This window comes from Furipterus horrens, unplaced genomic scaffold, assembly GCF_987537825.1.
Source record: "Furipterus horrens unplaced genomic scaffold, mFurHor1.1.pri manual_scaffold_17, whole genome shotgun sequence".
Classification (NCBI taxonomy): domain Eukaryota; kingdom Metazoa; phylum Chordata; class Mammalia; order Chiroptera; family Furipteridae; genus Furipterus; species Furipterus horrens.
This window is the reverse complement of record NW_028327187.1, coordinates 42,830,336-42,858,015: the sequence shown is the minus strand read 5'-3', so window position 1 is coordinate 42,858,015 and position 27,680 is coordinate 42,830,336. Positions and strand designations below refer to the sequence as shown.

General features: G+C 38.5%; 1 pseudogene; it reads right to left on the bottom strand.

The window, feature by feature from the left end:
* Positions 1-1,548: 1,548 nt before the first annotated feature.
* On the bottom strand, positions 1,549-25,342 carry LOC149990909 (equilibrative nucleoside transporter 1 pseudogene; annotated as a pseudogene).
* Positions 25,343-27,680: the final 2,338 nt, after the last annotated feature.

Below are 27,680 nucleotides of genomic sequence, written 5' to 3'. Positions count from 1 at the left end.
CTATAAAATGAGATTAGTGTCTGCCTATGTGTGTGGGTTTGACATAACATGAGAGAATTTTCTTCCGTGATGAAAATGCTCTTTACTTTTTTCTGAAGAAAAATAATGATTTATTTAATGAGAGAGCCTCTGAAGGTACCTGGTTTCCACTGAGTATAAAAAGGGCAGTAAAATGGCAACTGTACAAGTTGCATGACATGTAGGAACAAGGCAGGGGGAGCAGAGGAGGGACAGGGAGACATTGGGGGAGGAGGCACAGGGGGCAAAGGGGGAATATATCAGACTGGACCTTGAAATAGACAATCCTGGCCTCCAGCAACCCTTGGTACAGGCAAACACACACACACACACACACACACACACACACCACACAGATTTACACTCACTCTGAGCCTTTGCTGTCCTGCTCCAGCAGGGATCAGCAAGAACCAGTGCAGGGGGAATTTGAGCATACACAGAGACTGTGTCCCCTCCATTGACTCTGACCATCAGGCCCACAAAGTCACCTCTCTTCACCCAGAGGCTTCTTCCTCCAGGACTGGACCACTGGGCCAGGCACAGGACATGAAAAAGCAGAAGTCAGCTCAAAGAGAAAACCTCCAGAGTGATCATCACAGTCACTTATTGTCTTGTGAGGGCAGCCTGGGTTCTGGTGTCGGCTGGGAATTAAACAGCCACCATATCTAGCAAAAAGGCAAAGACCAAGACTACCAAGAAGTGCCCCCAGTGCGCAACATCTAATTTGTTTGCCATGTTTGACCAGTTACAGATTCAGGAGTTTAAAGAGGCCTTCCTTCCACATGACTGATCAGAACAGAGACGGATTCATTGATGAGGAAGATTTGCTTGATATGCTGGCTTCTCTAGGGAAGAATCCAACAGTTGCATACCTCGATGCCATGATGAGTGAGTCTCTAGGGCTCATAAATTTCACCATGTTCCTCACAACGTTTGGTGAGAAGTTAAATGACACAGATCCAAGGATGTCATAAGAAATGCTTTTGCTTGCTTTGATGAAGAAGCAACTGAGGAAGATTACTGGGGAGAGCCGCTGACAACAATGGGGAGATCAGTTTATAGAGGAAGAAGTGAATGAGCTGTACAGAGAAGCACCTATTGACAAAAAGGAAATTTCAATTACATTGAGTTCGTGCTCATCTTTAAACATGGAGCAAAAGACAAAGGTGACTGAAAGAATTCTAGCTAAAACCTTCCAGTTACTTTGTTTTATTCTGTTTTATTTCTGGGACACTTTCCCCCATCCTTATAGGCCTGTCACATGCAACTTAGTCTCACAGCTTTGCCTCTTTTTTTGATGTATTTATTCTAGACATTTCTGCCACTTAAGTATTTGTCTGGTCAGACTGCAGATGGGTATGAGGTTGTAAATTGTGTTGAAAAAGTTTGCGAATAAAAATCAACAAATGTGAAAGCCCAGAAAAATATTTTTAAAAAGTGAGAGAAAACCTCCAGTGCATCCTGTCCATCCCTGAAGGAGATGGAAGGGCCAGGGTCAGGCAGCCAGTGCAGTCCTCTGTCCACCCATGATCACACAATTGCCTAGAATAGGAAGGAGACGACAGCCCCCAGCACCAGGCCTAGAAACAGAAAGAAGGCCATGATAGCACCAGCTGTCTCCACCTCAGCCAGCTTCACTTTCTTGGGCCTGAAGCACATGCAGAGACTGGCAAGGTGGCCATGAAGAAGGTGAGCCAGGTGCCATGCTCAACAGAACCAGGTATCTTCAGGGCTGGATATTGTACAGCAGTAGCAGGGACATGAACACCAGCTGGGCCAGCACCAGGCTTAGCAGCCAGAAGCTGTCCTTCCCAGGCCACATAGATACAGCTGTGAGGCTCTGGATCAGCCAAAGACACTGAAAGTCAAGAAATAGGACAAGGAAATCAAGTAGTCTCCCCAGGTGCTAGGGCCTGCAGTGTTAAACTTGACCTCAGTGGTGACTCTGGGAAGCTCCCCAATGGTGATTGTGAAGATGAAGCAGACAGAGAAAACCAAGACTAAGATGTGTTTGAGGATAGTTTGGTTTGAGTGGCCTTTGTTGGTGGGCTGAGAGTTGCAGGCTGAAACTCCAGACTCCTCTTTGCCTGCTCAAGGCTCCCCTCCTATACTAATTAGGTCCAACTTGGTCTCCTGCTCCCCAGGCCCTTCGAGCTTGAGGTGCTAGTCATAGCAGTAGAATTCCAGCTTTCCAGCTGGGGGACCCCAATAACATATAATGGTCAAACTAACAACTCCCATAGGCTGTGATAAAATTCCCAAAGAAACTTTCTGACAGTTCTGAGCCGCTGGCGATGGCACAGATCATGGCCACTGAGGCGAAGGTAAGATGCCTTTCAGGTTCTGGCCACTCTGTTGTTCATATTACATGGCTGAATATCTTCTGGACAGACCTCATGTATCACATCTTTATCCATTAATATATCAACGTATGCCTAGGTTGGCTCTGTATCTTGCCTATTGTACATATGCTCCAGTGAACATAAGGGTGCATATCTTTTTGAATTAGTGTTTTTGTTTTCTTTGGATAAATACCAAGAGGTGGGATTGCTGGAGATGGTAGACCTACATTGAGTTTTTTAAGGCGTCTCCATACTGTTTTCCATAGACGCTCCACTAGTTTGCAGTCCCGCTGACAGTGCAGTTTCCTTTTTCTCCACATCCTCACCAACATATGTGATTTGTTGACTTTTTGGTAATAGCCATTCTGACAAGTGTGAAGTGGTATCTCATTGTGATTTTGATTTGCATTTCCCTGATGATTAGTGATGTTGATTATATATTCATATGTCCGTTGGCCATCTGTATGTTCTCTTGGAAGAAATGTTAATTAATTTCCTCTGCCCATTTTTGATTGGATTGTTTAATTTTTATCATTGGGTTGTATGAGTTTCTTATATATTTTGGATATCAACACCTTATCAGATATATCAGTCCTGTGTTTGGGTACTGCATCGTTTTGCTAGCTCCACACTCTCTCCAGGAAGGGCAGCCCCATGTGAGCACACAGTAGTGCCCTACTACCTCCACACTTTCTCTGGACAGAGTAGCCTTGCAAGTGGGCACACGGCATTTTGCTATATCTACGCCCTCTCCAGGAGGTGGGGCCCAGTGGGTGTATGAAGCAGCACACTATGGTACCTACTAGGTCAATCTCCAGGTGGAAGGGCCCCTTGTATGCCCTCTATGGAATTCACCTCTTTCTGCTGGATCTAACTCCAGGAGGGGTATCCAGGAATGTGCTACAATGCTCTGTAGGTTTGCCAGAGAACCTGGGTGGAACTCCTGCCCAGAATCTACGTGCAGGGGAGACATAAACAATGGCACTCACTGATTCCTTCAGTCTAGGAAGCTCTCGTGTTTCCCCAACCCACTCTATGTAGTCTCTCTTGCTTGTTGTGCTGAAGCTGTTCAATTGGCTCAGGATCCTCTCTCAGGAAGAATTGCTCTAAATAGAAATGTACATTTGATGTGTTCTTCAGAGAGGGTGAGCTCAGTGTCCACCTATGCCACCATCTTGTGCTCTGCCTTCCCTTCTCCAAATATTATAAAATTTCCATTCTGACTTCTTCTTTGACCCTTGAGATATTTAGAAGTGTTTTCCTTAATTTCTAAACTAATTTCTAAATTTGTTAGTATTCTAGTAGAACTTTTTATTGTTTTTAGTTTAATTCTACTGTGTTCAAAGAGCATATTCTAAGTGATTTCAAACATTTTATATTTGCTGTGGTTCATTTTACAATCACATTTGTTGAATTTGGGAAAATGCTTAAGAATAATGTATATCCTGTTGTAGTTTGTATGTCATGTAAGTTAAATCTATAGATTAAGTTGTTTTCTCATTGTGTTTTTCAGGTTTTCTATGTTCTTACAGATTTTCCCCCCCTGCTACTTCCATGAGCTATTTTGAGAGATTTTGTCAATGTTTGCTTTTTTATATTTTAAAACACTGTTATAGAGGGTGTAAAAATTAGGCAAACCTGCACAATCTGAGGGGACATCTTCCTCAGAGAATATTGCCAACCAGGGAAGCTGACCTCAGCTTTTAGTGTCCAGGGCTTTTACTGGGGCTTGATCACGTACTGCCCACATGGCTGATCTTTAGTGTTCAGCCCTGCCTGGAATTTCAAGGTAATACCTTTCATCTCCAGTTCTTCCTGAGGTCATAACTGATATGGTGTGGCTCCTAGCCCGCATCATAAGTCACATTGTTAGATTGCCTAGTGACCAAAGGCCACAGGCAAACAAAAACCCTCTTACAAAGAACATTCCAGGGAACTAGAGATGACCTCCCAAATAGCCATGGGAAATAGAACTCTATTTAGGTAAAAGTTAATTCTTCATTACATAGGGTGCTTACAGATTTACAATTTCTATCTTTTTTTTTTTTTCAATTTCTATCTTTTACTTGTGGATAGATCATTTTTATATTATTAAAATTTCCAATCTACTTGTCTGATATTAATATAGTTATACCGGATTTCTTTTGGTTAGTGATTGCACAGTGTATCTTTAAAAAAAAAATCTATGAAACTAATCTTGTCTTATATGACTGTGGGAAAAACTGCTCTGATTTTCAGAGACATTCTGCTTATGATTCTATTTATTCATTTATTTTAATATGTGTTTTCTGTTTATGATTTTAGCCTCCTGTCCCATGCATCCTTAGTATGAAGCATGTATTTTGAGGAGAAATTTGGCTGCATACTTGAGTTCCTCTCTCCAAATCTTTGCCAAACAAATAAGAAAAATAAAACCAGAGACGTGGAAACAAAGAACAGACTGACAATGACCAGAGGGAAGGGGGAAGGGGGAGTAGGGGGAAAAGAAGAGGAAGGGTCTAGTCAAGGAACTAGTGTAAATGACCCATGGACATGGACAACAGGGTGGGGACTGACTGTGGGAGAGGGGGCAGGTGGGTGGAACAGGAAAGAGCAATAGGGGAAAATGGGACAACTGTAATAGAAAAACCATAAAAAAATTAAAAAATGGTTAAAATGGTAAATATTATTTTCTGTGTATTTTACTACAATTAAAAAATAAAAAAACAAACAAATAAACAAAAAGCAATGCTAATTTCTACGCTCCTTTGCAGTAGCCCTCTTCTGGGCATTGCACCAGGAATTACAATGGATTTTCAGCCTTCTACCTGCACTCAGGATTGACCATTGTTTCTAGGTAAATGTGGCAGAGAGAACATCTCACATCTCTGTGGTTCTTCTAGTTTCTGAGTCTTGCCTTTTCTATTTCTAAATACCTCAACATCTCTACTTCCTTCTTTCAAAGTGTTAGAAACAAGGTCATAGTGACTCCCAAACCAGTAGCAAAGTCATTGGTAACAAAAGGCAAATGTAATTGAAGGGTCTTAAGGGCAAATGTAATTAAAGGATCTCTGAGAAGGGAGTGGATAACATTAGCATATTCACAAATCACAATAGGGGCATTTAGATGAACGGGTTAGATTGTACCTCCTGAGTATCCAGTCATGGAGAAACGGGGAAGGAGGAGAGGGGAGGGGAAACTAGTTGCGTTAGGGTGGGGAAGCTAAGACTATAAAACCAGGTTCCTTTGTCTACTTGGGGCGCACGTTCTCCTGGCTATGAGGGTGCGCCCGGCTCTGCAGACTCGTGAATAAAGGCCTCGCTTTACTGCTCAAGTCCTGTGTCCCGGTTTTTATTGTGAGCATTTCTCACAAAAGCATTTCAGAAAATTTTCTAGCTCTGTAGTTATTCCATTACAATTATAATGAAAGTTCTTTCACAAAGTTGAAGGTATCTTTTATTTTTCCTCCAAATCTTGTCTTCTCTAAGTTAAATACCTCCATTTCTTTTTACTTCAAGTGATAGGATTTTAAAATCAGTTGCCATCCTTGTTGCCTCCATTGGACATTAGAATTAATGTCAATATTCTTCATGATGGCTGATCAAAACAGTAGAACAGTACATTTCATTCTGAATACTGTATGTAGCTCTATTAATATAGCGTAATGTTGCATTAGCTTCTCATTTTTTAGTAGCCATTTCAGTGTTTCCTTATATTAACTTTGTAGATAACTAATGTGGATGAAAAAGGGACCACGTACTAAACCTGACAAGGTCAGGGGAGACCTGCTTGGCAGGCCCTACAAACTCAGAGACCTAAAGTAACCACTTACAATGATATGAACATAAAAATTCCTAACTAAAAGCAGGCCAGGGTGGGTAGTCATGTCCTAGGCATAGTTTCCTTGTCAGAAATCAATCTTTCCCATAAGAGAGGCTGTCTCTTGACTTTTGCATCTAAGATAACATACCTTTGAAATGTCAGAGTAATCTTCTTTTCCAGACTCTTCAAGACACAACCACTGGCACCAGAGCATGAGATCACAGAGGTTCACTTTGTTATCTCATTCTCCTGCATACCATCTCTATGTGCTGTAAACCTTAATTATTAACTATTGGGTACCCACCAGTGTAACAGAAGTGTGTTTCTCTCCAATCCTAAAGGTTTCCCTGCTTCTCTTCCTCCAATGGATTTCATGTAACCCTTCTTACATCTCCCTTTTATTCTAATGTATAAAATAAGATGCAAAACTGGAGCATTGTCTCAATTTGTTGAGATTTTGCTTCTAGCAATTGTTGTCAGTTTGGCTCAAATAAATTAAAAAAATTATCTACAGGCTTGGATGTTTCTTACATTGACAGTAACATCTTCAGAAGTTCATCATGTGAACATCTCCCATCCTATATTACTACCTCTTCACTGTTAACATACATTGAGCACTGTGCTCTATAAACATTAACTCTTTTTATCCTCACATCAATTACCATGTGAAGCAAAGTATTGTCCCTATTTTGCAAATGAAGAAAATGAGAGGTCTCATTAATGTGCCCAAAGTCATAATAATGGATCTAGCATTTAAGGTGATCAAGTCATCCCAGTTTGTTGGAGACTTTCCTGAGTTTAGTACCAAAAGTAACATACCCCAGGAAACCTCTTATTACTTGGCAAAGTACAATATTTGGTATTCTTACTCAGACCTGACTGCAGTGTATATGTAGTCTGAGCTCAGGTTCTTAATTATTGTAGTCTTTTGCTTCCCTGAGATGACAGATGTACTCAAATATTTGACATCATATGGTATGATTTGATGTCTTGCTAAGTCATATGGTGTTTTGCTGTGTGCTTGAGTGGGAATAGCTAAGGCCAGTGGGCAAAAGTTATAAGGATGCTATGTCATTTCAATGCAGGAAGGCACTTTCTAACAACCAGTTTTGTCCAAATATACAGTGAATTGACTCAATGTGTCATACTGTATCTTGTTTTTTTAAAATTGAGTCCAAGAAAAAAATAACAATGAAATTGTGTCCAAGGATGCTAACTATACTTTTGTTAAATTCTAATCTTATTTGCTTCATCACATTGCTGAACTCTTTGAATGTCATTTTCAGATATGAAATCTTTAAATACTAAAATAAGCATAATTCTACAAAGAACTAAAATAACAGGCCAAATAGTGAGCTTTCATCTGAATTTACTTAATTGAAGGCTACAATGTAGACAGTCTGAGGTATTTTAAAAATAGGAGCTGTATAGCGCTCAGTTTGAGACCTTATTAAAGAGTGAGGGCCGGAAGTGCTAGTGTTTTACATTGCTGGATAGCAACAGTTATATGCTTTAGAAACCAGATGATTTGGTTGTATTATAATGTTAACAAAGAGAAATTACTTTTTTCAGCAGACATTATTTCCTTTATACTTAACTTTTAACCAAACAATTTAAATTATTTAAGGACTACCAGGGCACTATTTATGATTGGTACTTTGGAGACTGACAGAAAGTTTTGTCAATCTGTGGTTTTTAATTTGAGTGGCAATAACATAATAATTGCATAACAGGGTCAGACTGCCTGGATTCAAATCCCATTTCTGTCACTCAAGAGATGATGGCCTTGGGAAATTAACTTCACATCTCTCTGTCACAGTTTTTTCACTTGTAAGTTAGAGATGGTGAGGATGATGATGATGAAAATAAAGACTACCCCATATCAAAGGGCTGTGATGAGGATTAAATAAATTGATGTATCAGAAACAATATTTCTCAACTTCAGCTGCATATTGTAATCACTGGGTGAGCTTAAAAAACTACTGATTCTTGGACTGACACCAGCCCCAGATATTCTAATTTAATTGGTTTTCAGTGAGGCCTGTTCATCTGGAATTTTATAGCACCCCAGATGATTCTAATTTGCAGCCAAGGTTAAAATCCCCTGATCTAAAGTAATTATAAGAACGTCTGGCAGATATTAAGCATTTGAGAGTTGTTACTTATTGTCATAGGATTCAGAAGTTGGGGTGATTGTTGTCTTAAAATTTTATAAACAATATTGGAAAGTTATCTATGAATGAAAAACTACCTTTCGCATATCCCTGTTAACATAATTTCCCTTGCTCAATAGCATAATAGATTTATGATTTTATTTTGTTTTGTTTACATTATTCCCACTCTGGTCTATTTTTCTTTACTCTGGCAAGGAAAGACAAGTTGTAATCCAATAATACTGACCTTATGCACACAGATAAAGTGTGTAATTTGTTCCAGATTCATTCCATAAACTGTCTTTTAAAAGAATTAAATTCAAAAGTATTTTTTCATGTCTTATTCTGATTTATACAGCTAGCTCTAGATGATGGATTTATAGGGAAATTAAACTCCCAGTCCATAGAGAGTCCACGTGCAAGGTCTTGATAATCTCCCTCCCACCACAACATTGAAGTCATCTGATTATTATCTTATAACTTACAAAGAGTTCATAGAGAGCAAAGGATTTTCAAAATGTAGTCAGATCCTTAAAAACAGCATGGTTCTTAGGAGAAGAGAAAAACCCTAAATTATATTTATCTTATTAGGGATATCACAACATAGAAGGAAAAGGTTCTTGCTATATGAGTGCAGGATGTTCTTCAGTGTTCTCCAGAGAGTAAGCTTAGTGTCTGGTCCTCTACTACATATTTTCATCTTATGTATAGAAAGTAAAATGCCTAAAAGCCTTGAAAATACGGGGATTCATTCTCTAAAATATAGGACTCTTCAAACATCTGATACTAACACTCAGAAGAAGAGCTCACACATTAGAATTTGTATGTTTTAAGGCCCAGGATAAAAACCTTAGCCATTGGAAGATGTAAAAAATGACCCCTACCTGGTCCAGAAGGCACAACTATGAATTTTTTTAGTCTTAATTGAAGCCGTAGCTGCAGGTTTAATGAGATGACCTGAAAGTGGCAAATCTATTTCATTCAGGTGGAAGTACACTATGCTTTGTGTTATAATGTTTGAAGTTTTTAAAATCTAAATTATCTGCAATGAGGTAGAGATAACTGGAGAGTCAACCAGATGAACAGAGTTGCCCTAAATCAATGATTCTTAGTCATAGATATCTGCCACAGATTCCTGGAGCCCTTCTCCAGTCACACTAAGTTAGAAACTCTGGGGATGGGCAAGAATAAATATATTTTTTAAAACCATAAATGTGATTTCTATAAACTACAGCTGGAAAAAGTTGACTTAGATATTACACAGGGATAAACTTTCAGTAGGTGATAAAATATTTACTCCCACTGCAATAAAGTTGAGTGCTATTGACCATCCTCCTGGTGACATTGATCTATTAATCAACACTCTTTGGTATATTAATTTAACTAATTGCAAACTCACCTAGTCATATCACTTAACTCATATTTTCCCATTTCATTCATGAAAGTATCAAGAAAACTCTGGCTGGGTTGCTCAGTTGGCTGGAGCATCATCCTGTACACCAAAAAGTTTTGGGTTCGATCCTGGGTCAGGGGTGTGTGCAGAAGGCAGTTGATCGATGTTTCTCTCTTGCATCAATGTTTCTTTCTCTCTCTTTCTCTCCCTTCCTCTCTCTCTAAAATCAATAAACAGGTTGCACATCAGGTCCCCAGTTAGGGGTGCGAGTGAGAGGCAACCACACAGTGATCTTCCTCTCCCTCTTTCTCCTTTCCCCTCTCTCTAAAAAAATAAATTAATTAATTAAACAAATAAATTAATTAATTATTAAAAAAAACTTTTAAAAAAATTTAAAAAAAAATAAAATCAATAAACATATACTCAGATGAGGATTTAAAAATTTTTTTTTGCCAAATATTTTAGAAAGCCCAGATACATTATATTTTTTAATAATACCAGGTTAGTAATATTATTTTAAAGTGAAGTGATGATGTCTGAAATATACTTTCAATTGGTTCAAAAAATATGTATATGAAAAAAAAGAAAAACATATATATGGAGAGAGAGAAGAAGCAAATGTGGTAAAATGTTAACATTTGGGAAATGTAAGTGAATATGTGTGTGTTCATTGAATTATTCTTTCAACTTTTCTATAACTTTGTAACGTTTTAAAAATAAGAAAGTTGCGAAAACAAGAAAAATGTAATAGGATTAGCTGCCAATAAAACCATGCCAGTTTCTCATGAATACTACTTTTCTTTTTAAATGTTCGAAAATCAATTTGTTTTAATTATTCTGAGATCCATTTCACCAGTTTTAAAAATTAAGGCAAGATTTGCCTATATTAAAATTCATATTTGTTTTTTATTTCTTGGGTACTGATCTTTATTACGCACCATGTTGGGTATACAATGATAAATAAGATACAATTTCTATCCTATTCTCTAGTGACCTGTATAATCTGTCATTCTTGATTTTCTCCAAAAATGACACCAATAACCCTTCTCCAAGTAAACCGTGCACTCTTCTCCAATACTCCAATGACATGACTGGAGCATACTCATCGACTTAGGGTATCCTTTCACCACTTTCTACCTGTTGAGATCATACCTATTTTTGAAATCTAGATTAGGTAAGACATTCACTATTAGCCTTCTTAAGAGCTCATAGAAGGAATTGATTTCTCTCTTTTCTAACCCAAAACTAGCAAATTTTACCTATATATGTAGGTATATCACAAATTGCTTTGTAGTTTAGTTTTGAAAATATCTCAACCAGATTGTGAGTCCTGGAGGGAAGAGACTCTGTATTGCCAAACAGATCAGTACTGCGCTTGGTACATATATGCTTGTTTAATTGAATTGAGAGATTTCCAGAATTGTCCTGTGTTTACATTCATAAGGGTTTTTTCTTTTTTCTTTTTTTTTATCACATTGATATGGCATTCATTTGAATTTGTACATTTATCTGATTTAAAGTGACAGAATTCTCTTACTACTTGTCTATTTTAGAATGCCCTTTAAAACCACATTTTTCCTACCCTTTCAAGTTGAAGGCCACTCTCTTTGATGGAAAAGAAGAAAAATAGGAGTTTGTCATTTTGATTACTTTTTATCATTTGGTAATAGCACACCACTTGATCCAAGCAGTTTGCCAATTTTTGTTCTTTTTGTCTCAAATGTAGATTTAAAAAATAAGTTTTTTTTTGGTACAGATCCTTTTAAAGACAGGCAATCAACAATGTGATTTCATCACTTCACACTCCACTAAAGACAAAGTACAGTGGTTAGGTGAAAGTGCTTTGGAGTCAAGCATATTTGGGTTCAAATTTTGATCTTGTCTCTTGCTAGAATTTCTTTATCTGTGACATTGGGATATGAAAATTTATTTCCTATGGAAATAGTGCAGATTATAATATATAATGAATGTGAAGTACTTAGAACAGTACCTGGCAGATAATAAACTTTTATTATTAGAAGTAATGACAAATATTGAGATGAGATTTTCAAGAATGAAGATCCTGCAAAAGTGAGTAGAAATGTGCCAAGGAAATATAGTAAAAACTGTTAATATTACTCTATTTTAAATCCTAGTTTTTGATGACCTGAGGAAACTTGTAAGATGTAGATCATACATATCTTACAAGATTGTAAAAAATACAAGAAATGGTTTATGTAGAGTAATTATCTCAGTATTTGGCTTACTGTAAGCATTTAATAAATATCAGCAATTATTATTTTTGTTATTAATAAAGATATATTCATGACAAAGACCTCTACTTTTGAGTCTTTTGGAATTCTAATGCCAAAACCTCAAAGGAGTTATTTCTTTAACACATGGTATTAAACCAGTATTGTTGCTTCTCTTCTGCAGTCAACTCCACTCAGTTATATAATTGCAGAATTGTTCATTCCTTCTTAGATATATATTTTTAAAAGATTGCATTTATTTATTTATTTTTAGAGGGAGCGGAGGGGAGAGAAAAAAAGTGAGAGAAACATCGATGTGCAAGAGATACATTGATTGGTTGCCTCTCACATGCCCCTAACTGGGAACCTGGCTTGCAACCCAGGCCTGTGCCCTGAGTGGGAATCAAACTGGTGACTGTTTGATTCATAGGCCACTGCTCAACCCACTGAACCACACCAGCCGGGGCTTGGATATTGTTTCAATACATAACCTTCTTCATAAGTAAAATCTCTGTGATTGTGTTACTCCCTTTTAAGAATCTTTCAGAGTCCCAAAAATCCACGTTCATTGATGCAAATAGGCAAATCACCTTAATTTAGGCATGTTGAACAGTACATTTGTACTTAGCTAGTTTATTAACCTAGGAGTTTTATTTGATCTGATTGCCCACAGGAAAAACGAAGGGTGGTTCCCCCTTATTTTGTTTCTACTGTGTGCAAGACATAGTGCTAAGTACTTTATATATATTTCACTTTACTCTTACAAGGTTCGTATTATTCTTCAATGGGTGAGGTAACTGTATGGAAGACATTGCTAGGTACTTTACATGCATTTGCTTTATTCTTAGAAGATTGGTATTATTCTTCAATGGATGTGGCAACTAAGGCTCAGGGAAATTTGGTAACCTTTCCAAATATTCATAGTTAGTGAGTGATGGAGTCTGAACATCCTTCACTCTAACACCAGAATTCTTATCAACTCTAGCATTCTGCCTTCACAAATATAGAGTTATTTACTATGCTCCACTGGCAATTTCTATGAAGGTGTTTAGGTATCCAAGCTTCCAGAGAAGAGGATATTTCTGGACAATATTAAGTAGACTTTATTGACTGTAATCCCAGATAGATCTGCTTTGTTTAGTATTTGCAAGATGGTATTAGAGTGAATTTACAATGTATTGCCTATGGATACATAAATAAAACTACATTGTATTGGGATAGGTATAAGTAGTAAATAAGTGACCGTATGCCTGGCATATGTTTCATTTCATTAGCAATCAATGGTAAGTGACAAATGTTGCATCTCATTTTAATCCCAATAACTAAATGTCACACTTTGTAGATGGCACCCATTCAAAGAGATGGTTTGTGAAAGGAAGACTGGTGCCTAGATACTTATTTCATGGATCTGATTTTGGTTCAGTCCCTTAGATTTAAGCAACAATTAGAAACAGAGAAAACAAATCAGCTGTAGTTTGCTTACCCAAAGACAGCTTTTGTTTTTCTGTCTGCAGGTTTAATGTACCCAGGTTGAGGATGTAGAAACCACCCTGGATCATCATGAACATCCCATCTGTCCACCTTCGATAGCTGGGGTTTATGCTATTGGCGTAGCAACCAGCCAGCCAATAGCTGCACTCAAGAATTTTGTCTTTTCTTTCCATTTCTGCAGTGGAAGGCAGATAGAAGACAACACAAAGCCATGAAAATTTCCAGTTGTGCTCAAATGGGCAATTATTAATGTAGAAACAAACAATTCACCTAGTTCCCTCCTTCTTTTGTCCACATTTGATTACTATATCCTTCAAAGCTGAGTGTGGGGCTAGATGACCCTGCTTTGAAACACTGTTTCAGAGAGGAAAAGAAATATATGTCATGTATGGAATGCTAGAGAATCTCAAGAAAGTCATTGGAAACTGCAGCTGAAAGGCCTCAGTTAGGGTAGCTGCTCTCCTGGCTGCTTCTTCTCTGGATCATAAACAGATCTTCAGAGGGTTAGAAACATTTTGAGTGTTGTATTGTATGATGAGATTAATAATAACGGTAGTACAAATAATGATACTCCAGCATGAAGCAAATGGAAATTCACTTCAGCATTAAAGAGAGGATGGCATTACTCCGTTTTAGCTGGGCATTCAGAAATTACCTCTACAGTAGAGAAAGGCTGAATGGGAAACAATGAAAAAAGATGGTAAGGCTCCTGAACAGCTATCAGAAACAATGCATACCTTCCAACACAAAGGTTTTACTCTAGTTTTGTGTCTAAGAGGGCCTGGAAAGAAGTATAAGGTAAAGCACAATTTTTCTTTTTATTTATTTATTTTTTCAGATTTAATGTGTTTTATTGATTAAATTATTACATTTGTGCCAATTTCCCTTCCCTCTGCTCCCCTCCACCCGGTGGCCCCCCTCCCTCCAGTTGTCCCCCCCTTTTAGATTATGTCCATTAGTTGTGCATACAGTTCCTCCCAACCTCTCTCCGTCTATTCCATTCCCTCCTACCTTGATCCCCAATTCCTATATCATCTCCCTCCCTTCCCCCATTCCCCCTCCCTGTTGACCTCCCCCCAATATGCTTCCCGTACCCACAGTTCCTCTTCCACTCTCGTTGCCTATTTAGTTTGCCTTTGTTTCATCTCCCTAGCTTCTGTTTTTTTTTTTTTAACCAGTCCCTTTAACATCTCATATAACAGTGGTTTGGATCTAATGAACTCTTTCAGTTTTATTTTGTCCTGGAAACACTTTCTCTGTCCTTCTATTCTGAATGACAATTTCGCTGGATAGAGTATTCGTAGTTGTAGGTTTTGGATTTTCATTACTTTGAATATTTCTTGCCAGTCTCTTCTTGCCTGTAGGGTTTCCCTTGAGAAGTCAGCTGATAGTCTAATTGGGACCCCTTTGTACATGATTCTTTTCTTCTCTCTTGCTGCTTTTAAGATTCTCTCTTTATCTTTAATTTTTGACATTTTGATTATAATGTGTCTTGGAGTGGTTCTCCCTGGGTCCAGTCTCTTGGGAACTCTCCTTGCTTCCTGGAACTGCAGGTCTATTCCCTTCCCCAAGTCTGGGAAGTTCTCCTTTATTATATTTTCACTCAATTTTTCAAGTTCTAGTTCATCTTCCTCATTCTCTGGCAAACCAATGATTCTTATGTTGGGCCTTTTATAGCTGTCCCAGAGGTTTCTGATCCTTTCATTGTTGCTTCCCATTTCCTCTCGCTGCATTGGTTGACTGCTTGTTCCTTCTCCGTATTCCAGTTTGTTGAAATGAACTCTGGATTTTATTTCCTTTCCTTCTGTCTCGTATGCGGTTTTGTTCCTTTCGTTATGAAAGTTTTTCGCTTCTTTCATATCTTTTTCCTGCTCTTTTGTGAATTCTGTAAGCCACCTGATAACAATGGCCCAGAACTGAGCCTCTGACAGGTTTCTTATCTGTTCATCTGTCAGGTTCTCTATCTGCTGCCTGGTGAGTTGTGTTACCGGTATTTCTAAAGTTGCCTGCCTCATTTTGACAGATGCGTTTTGTTTTCTTGGGCTGGCTGTCGGGGGCAGTGCCTGTGTACGCGTCACAAATCAGCGACCGGCGCCTGCCTGTCCGCGACCTATTTCGCAGCCCTGTGGTGCTTTCTTTGGGGGCGGGGGTCCAAGATGGATTCACACAGTTATTCAGCTAGGAGACCGGGATCCGTCCTCCCGCCCCCCTGGGCCTCACTGTTCAAGGCGATGCGGCGGCCGCTCTCCCCAGCGCCGGGGTCGCGCACCGCCAGGGGCTTGCGTAGCCGGGACTCCTCGCTGCCCGCCGCTCCGGGTGCGACCGCAAACAGCACTGCCCACTTTAACTCTTACCTGCCCAAATGGCACCGCTGGTTTATAACTTCATATGTTGGACTTCTGTGTAGTTTTATTTTCTGGAATTTCTAGTTATCCTTTGTTTTGAAGTAGTTGTATTCCTCTCTAGTTGTAGAGGGAGACCTAGCGTGTCCGTCTAAGCCTCCATCTTGGCCGGAAGTCTCACAATTTTTCTTTTTTTAAATTATACTTTATTTGATTATGCTATTACAAAGGTTCCAATTTTCCCCCTTGGCTCCCCTCCACCCAGCATGCTACCCTCCCTCAGACCATCCCCACACCATTGTTCATGTCCATGGGTCATGCGTATAAGTTTTTTGGCTCCTCCATTTCCTATCCTTACTTTACAGCCCCATGGCTATTCTGTAACTGCCTATTTGTACTTCTTAATCCCCTCACCTCTTCATTCATTCCTCCTCGTCCCTCTCCCATCTGGCAACAATCAAAACGTTCTCTGTATTCATGATTCTTTCTTTGTTCTTCTTGTTGGCTTAGTTTGTTTTTTGGGTTCTATTGTTGAGATATATATAAAATATAATATATATATTTTTTATTGTTCATAGTTTTGACCTTTTTCTTTTTTTATTTTAATTTTATTTTCTATTATAGTTATCCCATTTTCCCCCCATTGCTCCTCCCCAGCCCACCCCTTCTCCCACAGTCATTCCCCACCCTGTTGTCCATGTCCATGGGTTATTTATACTTGTTCCCTTACTAAACCCTTCCCCTGCTTACCCCCTCCTCTCCCTCCCCACTCTCATCCCCTTATAACTGTTATTCTGTTCCTTGTTCAATTTTGTTCATTGTTTGTGTTGTTCATTAGTCTCCTGTATCAGGTGATATCATATGGTATTTTTCTTTCATTGCCTGGCTTATTTTTTTAAATTTTTTAAATTTTTAAAAAATTTTTTGGTTTTTCAATTACAGTTGTCCCATTTTTCCCCCATTGCTCCTCCCTCCAAGCCCACCCCTTCTCCCACAATCATATCCCTCCCTGTTATCCATGTACATGAGTCATTTATACACATTCCTTGACTAAACCCTTCCCTTACTTACCCCCTTTCTCTCCCTCCCCCCTCCCCCCTATTGACTGTTATTCTGCTCTTTGTTCTAGTTAGTTAATTTGTTTATGTTGTTGTTTAGTTTCCTGTTATTAGGTGATATCATATGGTATTTTGCTTTCTTTGCCTGGCTTATTTCACTAAGCATAATTCTCTCTAGTTCCATCTATGTTGTCGCAAATGGCAGGAGTTCTTTCTTTCTGCTGCATAATATTCCATTATGTAAAGGTACAACAGTTTTTATTTATTTTATTTTTTTTAAATGTTTTTCATTGATTATATTGTTACAACAGTTCCAATTTTCTCCCCCTTGTTCCCCTCCACCCAGCACCCCCCTCCCCCAGCAATCCCCCCCAAGTCCATACCCCTGGTTCGTAAAAATTAACTATCCCCCCCCTCTCAAATATTAGGACCCTTTGTAATCTTGTAAAGGACAATGGGCGAAGGTCTCAAGCTCCTCTAGCTGCTTCAAGCTGGACATGGTCGTCGTCCTACCTACCCTTGGGTCCAGAAAACCCTAATAAGAGTGGGGGTGTGGAGGGGAGGGTGGCCTTCCCACATGGGGAAGGATCGTGCAGACTCCAGGTCAGTTGGCTGTCTCCGTTCGATGGCGTGCTTGGTTTAACAGGCTGGTGTCCTTGTTGTGTTCTGGGGGCAACAGATTTGGCGAAAAGGGTTAAAAGACATCATTCAATCCATAACTACTAGATGACAAAAGGCAGGGATTAATTTTTAAATGTTCCATATTAGGGAAAAAAAAAAAAAAGGCTTCTTTGTAAGAAGGTGTGCTAGGCACATCTCACCTGTCCAAAACCCTTTTGCCCATTATACTTAGTTTGGGCTGAGGTAAATAGTTTAGGTTTTTCCCCCTCTCAGACCTCTGGGACTTTTCTGTCCAAGCCATTAGGATACAAAAGAGAAACCCGTTTTAAAATGAAGCCCACAGACCACCCCATTCTTCCCCAACCCAGCCATTTAGTTCAGTCAAACCGTTGAGTCTCAGGAGGCAGCGCTGCAGAGAGGATTAAGTGAGGCTTATGCGTACAGATAATCACTCAGGTAATGCGATCATAGGCTTATGTCCTTTGAAAACAAAAAACACGTGTTAATTTATGTAACATAACCCGCAAACAAGTCTCTAAATCTGGAGAAGAAACTTTTAAGACGGTTGGTTGCCCTGTTTTATACTCTACTACTGATCATTGTGATTTTCCTTGAATAATGATTTTTCTCCCTAAGGTTACCGTCCTTGTCTTTAAAGGGACTACATTAAGTCCATTTTTAATTTATCCTGTTCGTTTGCATAAACATAGCAAGAGCAGCAAATGATCACTTATGATCTTTAGTTCTGCTTTGCTGGAACTTACCCAAGGAATATTTGGGGTGACCTTCAGTCTGTTCTTCAGGGCACAGAAGCTGAGCCACATATCTGGCATTCATCCTTGCCTGTACACACCTGTTTTTCCAAGTCTTTCTGGTTTTTCCTTGTGCCTTAAGGTCCCTTCTAGCCATCTTTCAGGAAAACAACCTTCGTTCCTTCCCTGGAAAGATTGCTGTGGACCGCACAACCAACCATGGTACCAGGCCTTTTATCTCACGGGCTTTTATTACCTTTGAAAGGCATTCCCAGTTCCTCAGGGCTTTTTGGTAACAATCTGAGCCCAAGTATGTTTCCTTTAGGTTTGACATTCCAGTCAAAGACTTGGTCAAAAAAAAGGAACCTCTGTTGACAACTGGTCTTATTAGTTCTATGCAAAGAAACTTATGTCATTACCTACTTGTTTAGAATGCCAAACTCTGGAGGGATCAAATAGGGAGAAAAATATACAACGTGAAGGAAAATCTTTGTCCTAATATTCACTGAACTGGCATTTCCATTATTCATATTTTCATTTTTCTCCCACTAAAAAAATTTTTTGTTTGTTTTTCCATTACAGTTTTCTCACTTTTTTAGCCCTCTTGTTTCCCTGCACCCTGTCCCTCCCTTCCCCCACATTTAGTCCCCACTCAGTTGCCCCTGTCTGTGGGTCATTCATATATATATATATATATATTTTTTTTTTACTTGACCCTTCCCCTTACACCTTTCTTTTCCTCCCCCCCGCCCCCCTTGTTACTGTTAGTCTACTTCTTGTTTACATACCTCTGGTTCAATTTTTCTCATTTGTTTGTGTTGTTCATTAGTTTCCTGTAATAGGTGACAGCATAAGGTATTTTTCTTTTGTTGCCTGGCTTATTTCACTAAGCATAATTTTCTCTAGTTCCATCCATGTTGTTGCAAATGGTAGAAGTTCCTTCTTTCTTTCTGCTACATAGAATTCCATTGTGTAAATGTACCATAGTTTTTTAATCCACTCATCTACAGATGGGCACTTAGGCTGTTTCCAGCACTAAGCTATTGTAAACAGCACTGCTATGAACATAGGGGTGCATAAGTTCCTTTGAATTGGGGTTTCAAGATTCTTTGGGTATAATCTTAGCAGTAGAATTGCTGGTTCAAAAGGCAGTTCCATTTTTAATTTTTTGAGGAAATTCCATACTGTTTTCCATAGTGGCTGCACCAGTCTGCATTCCCACCAACAGTGCAGTAGGGTTCCTGTTTCTCCACATCCTCGCCAGCATTTGTTGTTTGTTGATTTGTTGATGATGGCCATTCTGACAGGTGTAAAGTGGTATCTCATTGTGGTTTTTATTTGCATCTCTCTGATAGCTAGTGTTGTTGAGCATTCTTTCATGTGTCTATGGACCCTCTGTGTATCCTCCTTGGAGAAGTGTTTGTTCAGGTCATTTTCCCATTATTTAATTGGGCTGTCTGTCTTCTTAGTATGGAGACATGTAAGTTCTTTATGTATTTTGGAGATCAATCCTTTGTCTGAGATATCATTGGCAAATATGTTTTCCAATATAGTTGGTTCCCTTTTCATCTTGCTGGTGTTTTCTTTTTCTGAGCAGAAACTCTTTAGTTTGATGTAGTCTCATTTGTTTATTCTTTCCTTTACTTCCCTTGCCTTAGGAGATGTATCGGAGAAAATATTGCTATGTGGAATATCTGAAATTTTCCTGCTTATGTTTTCTTCTAGGACTTTTGTGGTGACATGTCTTACATTTAAGTCTTTGATCCATCTTGAGTTTATTCTGGTGTGTGGTGTAAGTTGGTGGTCTAGTTTCATTTTTTTGCACGTCACTGTCCAGTTCTCCCAAGACCAGTTTGTGAAGGGGCTCTTCTCACTCCGTTTTATGTTCCTTCCCCCTTTGTTGCCTATGAGTTGACTATATAGACCTGGGTTTATTTCTGGGCTCTCTATTCTGTTCCATTGATCTGTACATCTGTTCTTATGCCAGTACCAGACTGTTTTGATTACAGTGGCTTTGTAGTAGAGTTTGATGTCAGGTATTGTGATTCCTCATACTGTGTTCTTCTGTCTCAAGGTTGCTGTGGCTATTCAGGCTCTTTTTTTGGTTCCATATAAATTTTTGAAGTACAGTAGTCCCTCTCTATATTACAGTTCACTTATCACGACCTCACTGTATCGTGGGATTTTAAAAAATATTATATTTATTTATTGCGGATTTTTCGCTATATCATGGGATTTTGCAGTACTGTATATGTATGTTGTTAAAGTTACATAGATTTAAGAATAAAATATGCTTAAGAACATAAGTAGTGTTTATAAAAGTGTGGAAAAGGTTAATAAGGGAATGGGAAAGGTTACTAAGGGACTGGGAATGGTTTATAAGTGTGTGGGAAGGGTTTATAAAGCTTTAAGATATATATAAATACTAAAATAAATGTAAGGTTCCTACTTTGCGAATTTTCACCTATTGCGGGTGTGTGTGTGTGTCTAGAATGTAATACCTGCAATAAGTTAGGAAATACTGTATTTGTTCTAGATCTGTGAAATATTTCACTGGTATTTTAATAGGGATTGCATTGAATCTGTAAATTGCTTTGGGTAGTATGGATGTTTTAATGATGTTGATTCTTTCCATCCATGAACATGGTATTTGCTTCCATTTATTTGTATCTTCCTTAATTTCTTTATTCAGTGTTATGTAGTTTTCCGAGCACAGGTCTTTTATCTCTTTGGTTAACTTTATTCTTAGGTTCTGTATTTTTCTTGTTGCTATAGTAAATGCGATTTTTTTGGTTTCTGTCTCTGATATTTTATTGTTGGTGTACAGAAATGCCTTCGATTTCGGCATATTGATTTTGTACCCTGCTATTTTGTCAAATTCACTTATTATGTCAAATAGTTTTTTCGTGGAGTCTATAGGGTTTTCTATGTACACTATCATGTCATCTGCAAATAATGACAGTTTTACGTCCTCTTTTCCAATTTGGATGCCTTTTTCTTTTTTTTTTCTTGTGTGATTACTGTGGCTAGAACTTCTAAGACTCTGTTGAATAGGCATGGAGAGAGTGGACATTCTTGTCTTATTCATTATTTCAGGAGGAATGCTTTCAGTTTTTGTCCATTGATTATGATGTTGGCTTCAGGTTTTTTGCATATAGCCTTAATTATGTTGAGATATGCTCCCTCTACTCCCATTTTGCTGAGTGTTTTCATCATAATTGGGTGTTGTACTTTATCAGATGCTTTTTCTGCATCTGCTGATATGTTCATGTGATCTTTGTCTTTCATTTTGTCTATGTGGTGTATTATGTTTATTGATTTGTGAATATTAAACCATCCTTGCACCCCTGTGATGAATCCCACTTGATCGTGGTGTATGATCTTTTTAATGTGCTGCTGGATCCAGTTTGCCAATATTTTATTGAGGATTTTAACATCTATGTTCAGCAGCAATATTGGCCTGTAATTTTCTTTGTTTGTTGTATCTTGACCTGGTTTTGGAATTAGGGTAATATTGACTTCATAGAAAGAGTTTGGGAGTGTTCCCTCTTCTTGGACTTTTTGGAATAGTTTGAGAAGGGTAGGTGTTAGCTCTTCCCTAAATGTTTTGTAAACTTTGTTTGTGAAGCCATCCGATCCAGAGCTTTTGTGTGCTGGGAGTTTTTTGACTACTGTTTCAGTTTTACTGTTTGTTTTCAGTCTGTTCAGGCTTTCTACTTATTCTTGATTCAGTTTTGGAAGATTACATGTTCCTAGACATTTGTCCATTTCTGTATTGTGAAGTTTCTTGCCATACAGTTGTTTGTAATGATTTCTTACAATCCTTTGTATTTCTGTGATATCAGTCGTGATCTGTCTTCTTTCATTTCTGATTTTGTTTATTTGGGTCCCCTCTCTCTTTTTCTTGATTAGCCTGGCTAAAGCCTTGTCAATTTTGTTAATCTTTTCAAAGAACCAGCTCCTACTTTTTTGATCTTTTGAATTGTTTGTTTAGTCTTATGTCACTTAATTCTGCTCTGATCTTGGTGATTTCCTTCCTTTTAGTTCTTGTAGCTACAGGGTGAGATATTTTATTTGAGATTCTTCTATCCTTTTCAGGTAGGCCTATATTGTTGTGAACTTTCCTCTCAGGACTGCTTTTCCTGTGTCCCATAGGTTTTGGCCTGTTGTGTGTTCACTATCATTAGTTTCTAGGAACTTCTTGATTTCTTCCTTGATGTCATTGTTAACCCATTCATTATTTAATATCATGTTATTCATTCTCCATAAGATTCAATGTGTTTGAGGTTTTTCCTTGATGTTGATTTCTAGTTTCAAGGCATTGTGGTCTGAGAAAATGCTTGATATAATTTCAATTTTCTTGAATTTTTGAGGCTTGTTTTGTGTCCTCCCATGTGGTCTGTCATTGACAATGCCCAATGTGAGCTTGAAAAGAATGTATATTTTGCTTCTTTGTGTTGGAAAGTTCTATGTATATCAATTAAGTCCATTAGATCCAGAGTGTTATTCAATGCCTCAATATCCTTGGTGTTTCTTTGCTTCGAAGATCTGTCCATTATTGATAATGGGGTGTTAAAGTCCCTAACTATGAGTGTGTTGCTGTTTATATCCTTCTTGTAGTCTTCCAATATTTTCCTTATATATTTGGGTGCTCCTATGTTTGGTGCATATATGTTTATCAGGGTTATATCTTCTTGATGGATTGTGCCTTAAGTATTATGTAATGCTCTTCTTTGTCTCTTTTTATGGCCTTTGCTGTGAAATCTGTTTTGTCTGATATAACTATTGCTACCCCAGCTTTTTTTTTTTCATGTCCATTTGCTTGGAATACTTTTTTCCATCCCTTCAGTTTCAGTCTGTGTAAATCTTCTGTTTTGAGGTGTGTCTCTTATAGACAGCATATATGTGGGTCCTGTTTTCCTATCTATTCCACTACCCTATGTCTTTTAATTGGAGCATTTAATCCATTTACATTTAAGGTTTCTATTGACAGGTATTTATTTATTTCTCTTTGTACCTGTGTTCCTCTCCCTCTCTTTTTTTCCTTCTTTTTCTGAAAGCATTTTTTTAAGCATCTCTTGCAATGCTGGTTTGGTGGAGATGTATTCTTTTTGTCTTCCTTTCTCTGACAAACTCCTTATTTCACCTTCCATTTTGAATGAGAGCCTTGCTGGGTAGTGTAGTCTTGGTTGTAGGCCTTTGCGTTTCATTGCTTGAAATAATTTTTGCCATTCCCTTCTGGCTTGTAGTGTTTCTGTTGAGAAATCAGTTGAGAGTCTTATCAGAGCTCCCTTGTATGTTATTTGCTGTTTTTCTCTTGCTGCCTTTAGGATTCTCTCTTGTATTTGAATATTGCCATTTTAATTATGATGTGCCTTGGAGTGGACCTTTTTGGGTTCACCTTCATTGGAACCCTCTGTGCTTCCTGGACTTGCATGACTTTTTCTCTCATCAAGTTAGGAAAATTTTCTCTCATTACTTTTTCAATCAGGTTTCCTATCCCATGTTCCTCTTCTTCTCCTTCTTTTATCCCTATGATATAGATATTGTTTCATTTCCTGTTGTCCTACAGTTCTCTTAAACCCTCTCCATTCTTTGTCAATATTTTTTTATTTTGTTGTATTGAGAATTTTTTTTTGTATCTTGGAATTTTTTTTCTATGTTGTCCTCTAACCCAGTGATCCAATCTTCTGCTTCATTTAACCTGCTTTTGATTAATTCTACTGTGTTCTTCAGTTTAGAAATTGTATTATTCATTTCCTCCTGGTTCTTATTGATAGTTTCTATGTCCTTTTTTATGCTGGTGTAGTTCTCCGTAAGTTCCTTGTAGCTACCCTGGAGTTATTTGTAGTTTCTCTGGAGTTCTTTGTAGTTCTCTTGGAGTTTGTTTTAGTTTTCTCTGAGTTTGTCAAGTTCATTGAACTTCCTTATAACCGTTCTTTCAAACTCCATGTCTGATAATTTGCTTACCTCTGTTTCATCTAGTATTCTTTCTCAGGATTCCTCTTTTCATTTCATTGGGAGGTTGTTTCTGTGTCTCCCCATGTTTGATGTTCCTTCTTGTTTGTTTTTGTTTCTTAGATTTGTCTGCTTTGATTTCCTGCCTTCGTGGTATGAGAGTCTGTATAGGACACCTGGGGGATTCAGTGGTGCAGTCTCTTTGATCTCCTGAGTTTGATGCTCTTAGGACACCCTTTATGCCATTTTTTTAAGCTGTCTGGTGGTATTTCAGTTATTCTTTGGTGAATCCTTCTCTCTGGCTAGTTGATTGAGGGTCACTCTGCCCACCTTGTCTTGGGTTCTTTTGTGGACATGCTGTTAAAACATAAATACATGACCCAGGCAACAAACTCACACCCTCAAAAATATCCTCCACCCACAATCACACTGTCAGCAGCAAATCAGCCAGTGTTAATATAGATGTAAAGAGTTTAAGACTATTATTCTAAATGAAAAACAGATAAGTGTTGTTTTAACTGAAAGAAAGATAATTTTTGAGAGGGAAGATGGTAGAATAACAATAGTAACAAGTAAGGTCAAGGCTATGTGATACAGTAAGTAATGTTTATATTGTATATTGAGAAAGGGAGGGAAGAATGCAGAATGAATGAGAAAGTGGGAGTGTACAGTATTAGGTTTATATAGCAGTTATATGTTATATATTAGTGCAAGAGGGAGGATAAACAAAATAGACAAAAAAAATTAAAGAATTGGAGGGAGAGAAGGTAGGAAACAGGTTAAAGAAATATTTTTTCCCCCAGTACAACCTTTGGGTGCAGTCTTCTTTTTCTGGATCTGTCCCTGGTCAAAGTTCCATGGGTTTCAAATCTTCTTTTCTGGCTGGATGGCTGTGAGGGGATCTAGCTGGATTCTGAGGCTGCTGTTCTCTCACTCATGGGCCTGCCGCAGCTCTCTGCTACGAGCCGCATTGAGTTGAGTCTCCCCCACTGGTCCTGCAGCCCCCTCCAGCCCTCCTCAGGCTTGTCTAACGATGATACTCTGCTGGCGAGCCAGTGTACATGCCCATAGTCAGTGCCCAACCTCGTGTCCTGTCTCCGCTCCTCCTCCGATAAAGTTTCTGTGTTGGCTCCAAGCTGCAGCACTGGCCTGCATCCTTGCCTGTCAGAGATTTGTTGCATGCCTGCATGTACCACATTGCCTGCCTGGGGTCTCTACCGAGTTTGGGGTTCTGCCACAGCATTCCTGTATGGGCTCCTCTCCATAGCTCAATTCTCCATTTTTGTTTGGTGGAGCCTTGGTGTGAGTACGCATGCATGTGGGCAGTGTTGCCTGCCCAGGTTCCCCACCAAGTCTGGGGGGTTTTGCTGCAGGTTTCTCACATGGGCCCCTTTCTGTGGCTCAGTTCTGTGGTTTTGTTTGGTGGAGCCTTGAAGTGAATGCCCTGGGCACAGGGTTGCCAGCCCAGGGGGTCCCCACCTAGACTAAATTCATACAGTTTCTCACACTCCAGGCTGTTCTTTGTCTTCCCACACCTCTGGCTGTTTCAACCAAACCTTCTCACTGACTCCCTCTGGGACTTTGCTGGTCAGAGTGCCTTTGGCAGGGGGATGTTTCTGAGCAGATCCCAGCTAATGAGTCAGTCAGCAGCTGCCACTTTCAGTGTGGTGTGGCAGAGGCACCAGGCTGGGTGCCCAGCGACTCCGCTTGGAGAGCACAGGCCGAACTTTCTGCCGTCTTTCATGCTGCTCCCACACTACTGTCCCTGTTCATCTGATCTAAAATCCACACTCACTCCACTCCGTGTTTGTACTCCATATCCTTCCGCGATGGTAACAAGCAAACAACACTACTACCTACTCCGCCGCCATATTTTTTTCCTGACCTTTTTCTTAAATAAGTCCCTTTAACGTTTCATATAATAATCATTATAATTATTTTTTTTCTTGTCTGGAAAGCTCTTTATCTGCCCTTCCATTCTAAATGATAGTTTGCTGGGTAGAGCAATCTTGGTGGTAGGTCCCTGCCTTTCATGACTTTGAATATTTTTTGCCAATCCCTTCTTGCCTGCAAAGTTTCTTTTGAGAAACCAGCTGAAAGTCTTATGGGAACTCCCCTGTAGGTAACTAACTTATTTTCTCTTGCTGATTTTAAGATTCTCTTTTCTTTAACCTTTGGCATGTGTCTTGGAGTGGTCCTCTTTGCACCCTCTAGCACAATTTTCTTAGTGAGCAACAGAGAATGACTACTTGCTTCTCACACATGGCCAGTCAATAGCTGCACTCAATGTAGGTCATGTTTCTAATTCCTATAATATCCCAAAAGAGAAGCCAAGTGTCAAGCCTTTGAAACAATCTGATATATGACCAAGAAACTAATTAAAGAAAATTGTTCTCAGTAGTATGTATTTTGGGGAAACATAAACTTCTTGGGGGCATAAAAAAACCACTGAGAATTACACATAACCTTTTAGAAATTCTAAGTTCCAATAATTGATGCAAGTGTTGATCCATGAATCCAGACCATGAATGTACATACTATTACTATAATGTTATTATTAACTATGGAAGCATCATATTTGAAATTATTTTAATATAGACAGTGGTGAGACTCACCAGTGTAAGAAAGTAACAGTTCCAAAATAATAGGAAAACAATAAGATGTTTATAAACTCTTAATAATTAAACAATGATTTATTGAGTACTGCAATTGTCAGAGTACTACACTAGTAATGAGCGGGAAAACTCAATTTCATGAGAACAGTCAGAGGACATTGTAATAGGAAGCTTGCTCAATGCCAATTTTAGATGAAACAGATCTAAACACAAAAGAAAAATAGTGCCTTGAAATTGTACCTGGAAAATTGGTTCTAATTTCTATTTAGGAAAATATTGAAGTGATGTTAACTGAAAGTAAAATTTGAGATCTTTGTAGCATAGCTCTTGCATTTTACACATAAGAACAACCAAAATCTGTAACATCTTAGCTAATATTCATCAGGCTTTATCTTGAAAGCAAATTGATCCAAAGATATGATATTTCAGGACAGAGCAAAGCTCTTATCTACCTTTCATAAATATCAGTATTATAAGGATAATAGTCCATGGTGAAAATTTGATGAAAACTATGGACTTTCTCCCACCAGAATTATACATCATCTGTGCATACAGGGGTGGGCAAAATGAGGTTTATAGTTGTGAGTAAGTGAAACAGAGTTTATTCTTGTATTATTATTCATTAATTATTGTAGTATTTTCCATATGAACAACTGCAAACCTACTTTTGTCCACCTTCGTATTTTTAATTTTTATGAGTAGTTTCAGGAATTTCAAGACTTTCAATCTCTCTATGGAATGTCAAAGAGTACCTACCCTTCTTAAGAGCAGATCTACTTTATCAGATGTTTCAGTTCCAGGCAGGATGGTGGCATAGGTAAATGCAGTACTTGTCTCCTTCTACAACCACATCAAAATTACAGCTAAACTACAAAGCCATCATTCAGAACTGCCTGAAATCTTG